The 2,500-nt window shown below is 59.4% G+C and overlaps 2 non-coding genes and 1 pseudogene across 2 annotated transcripts in view; all 3 read left to right on the forward strand.

The window, feature by feature from the left end:
• Positions 1-1,079, forward strand: part of LOC146144677 (small subunit ribosomal RNA) — a 1,811-nt gene extending 732 nt beyond the window's left edge. The window contains exon 1 of the ribosomal RNA XR_014500642.1: positions 1-1,079. This exon is cut by the window's left edge and continues 732 nt beyond it. This is a non-coding gene — a ribosomal RNA (small subunit ribosomal RNA).
• Positions 1,080-1,326: 247 nt separating this feature from the next.
• On the forward strand, positions 1,327-1,480 carry LOC146144678 (5.8S ribosomal RNA). Its single transcript, XR_014499044.1, has one exon. It is a non-coding gene; the product is annotated as a 5.8S ribosomal RNA (ribosomal RNA).
• A 248-nt stretch (positions 1,481-1,728) lies between these two features.
• The window catches only part of LOC146144679 (large subunit ribosomal RNA), a 3,679-nt pseudogene continuing 2,907 nt past the window's right edge, over positions 1,729-2,500 (forward strand).

Here is a 2,500-nt window from a genome sequence, read left to right on the forward strand (position 1 = left end):
CGGCGGCGGCCGGAACGTTTACTTTGAAAAAATTAGAGTGTTCAAAGCAGGCGATTCGCCTGAATAATGGTGCATGGAATAATGGAATAGGACCTCGGTTCTATTTTGTTGGTTTTCGGAGCGCGAGGTAATGATTAAGAGGGACAGACGGGGGCATTCGTACTGTGCCGTTAGAGGTGAAATTCTTGGATCGGCGCAAGACGAACGACTGCGAAAGCATTTGCCAAGAATGTTTTCTTTAATCAAGAGCGAAAGTCAGAGGTTCGAAGACGATCAGATACCGTCCTAGTTCTGACTATAAACGATGCCAACTAGCGATCGGGGGGCGTTAGTTTTACGACCTCTCCGGCAGCTTGCGGGAAACCAAAGTCTTTGGGTTCCGGGGGAAGTATGGTTGCAAAGCTGAAACTTAAAGGAATTGACGGAAGGGCACCACCAGGAGTGGAGCCTGCGGCTTAATTTGACTCAACACGGGAAATCTCACCCGGCCCGGACACAGTGAGGATTGACAGATTGAGAGCTCTTTCTTGATTCTGTGGGTGGTGGTGCATGGCCGTTCTTAGTTGGTGGAGCGATTTGTCTGGTTAATTCCGATAACGAACGAGACTCTGGCTTGCTAACTAGTTACGCGACCCAATCGGTCGGCGTCTAACTTCTTAGAGGGACTAGTGGCGTTTAGCCACACGAGATTGAGCAATAACAGGTCTGTGATGCCCTTAGATGTTCGGGGCCGCACGCGCGCTACACTGACCGGATCAGCATGTGCTCGCCTTGGCCGACAGGTCTGGGTAACCCGCTGAACCCCGGTCGTGCTAGGGATAGGGAATTGCAATTATTTCCCTTGAACGAGGAATTCCCAGTAAGCGCGAGTCATTAGCTCGCGTTGATTACGTCCCTGCCCTTTGTACACACCGCCCGTCGCTACTACCGATTGAATGGTTTAGTGAGGTCCTCCGATTGGACCTGGCGCGGCCGGCAACGGTCGAGCCGGCGTCCGAGAAGACGATCTAACTTGATCATTTAGAGGAAGTAAAAGTCGTAACAAGGTTTCCGTAGGTGAACCTGCGGAAGGATCATTAACGGTCTCGCAAACGCTTCGGCGAACGCGAAACTCGGACAAGCGAGAGAAAAAGTCTTTGCTACCCGGCGCCCGACCCGCGAGGAGCGGCGCGCCGGCCGGCGATTCGGTCACCCGGTAATGTTTGCGCGTCGAGTGCCGCGGTGCCGCGCGCTCCGGCTTCAAGCGTCGGCCTGGCCGACCGCTCGGCGCGGTCTATTTTGTCACCCTATAGTGCGAGGCACTGTGCGAGCGAAACAATCGTGGATGGCTCTTGGCGGTGGATCACTCGGCTCGTGAGTCGATGAAGGACGCAGCTAGCTGCGTGAATTAGTGTGAATTGCAGGACACATTGAGCATCGACGTTCTGAACGCAAATTGCGGCCTCGGGTCAATCCCGGGGCCGCGCCCGCCTCAGGGTCGCGTTGCAAACGTTCCGCGCGGGGATTTCTCCGCGCGGCTGCTGCGGCGTCGGACGCGCGAGCGCCCGTCCCGCTCAAGACAGCACGGCACGATGCGCGACGATCGCGACCAGAATCCCGCGCGGCGGCGGCGAGTCGACCTCGAAGAGGCCAACGGCTGGCGGCTCAAGGGCGGGAATCGAGGTGCGCGGCGGCGCGCGGCGCCGACGGCGAGCGCGGAACGGGAAGAATAGTCCCGGTCCTTACTTTCGGCCTGAGGTCGGACGAGGCTACCCGCTGAATTTAAGCATATTACTAAGCGGAGGAAAAGAAACTAACGAGGATTCCCTCAGTAACGGTGAGTGAAGCGGGATGTGCCCATCGCCGAATCCGCGCGCTTTTGGAGTGCGCGGAATTGTGGCGTACGGAATTCGTCACGGCGCGCTTCGCCGGTCGCCCGCGTCCTTCTGATCGAGGCCTTTTCCCAGAGCGGGTGTCAGGCCCATGGCGGCGACAGGCGGGCGCGCTACGGCGTCTTCCCAGAGTCGGGTTGTTTGGGAATGCAGCCCAAAGCGGGTGGTAAACTCCATCTAAGGCTAAATACGGTCACGAGACCGATAGCGAACAAGTACCGTGAGGGAAAGTTGAAAAGCACTTTGAAGAGAGAGTTAAAGAGTACGTGAAACCGTCGAGAGGCAAACGGGAGGGCCTGTCGGGTCGCCCGGTCGCTTTCAGCCGGCCCCCTGTCGGCGACGTTGTCGTGCGGACCCTCACGGGCCGCCGGCGGCGCCGCCCGATCGGGGACCAGCGCACTAGCGCCGGGCGAAGGCCGCGACCGTCTGGACGGCGGCGAGAAGGCCGCGCGCAAGGTAACCCGGCCTCGGTCGGGTACTATAGGCGCGCGTGTCCGTCGGCCCGCCGTTCGGGCGAGGAGAGATCGCCGCGTCTGCCCTTCGGGGCCGAGCGCCCGGTGCCGGCTGGGGCGTCGTGGGTCGGGGACTGTTCTCAGTGCCCAGCCTCTTCGTCTCGGTCGCGCTTCCGG

The sequence above is a fragment of the Ascidiella aspersa genome, chromosome 5, assembly GCF_963924565.1.
Source record: "Ascidiella aspersa chromosome 5, kaAscAspe10.2, whole genome shotgun sequence".
NCBI lineage: Eukaryota > Metazoa > Chordata > Ascidiacea > Phlebobranchia > Ascidiidae > Ascidiella > Ascidiella aspersa.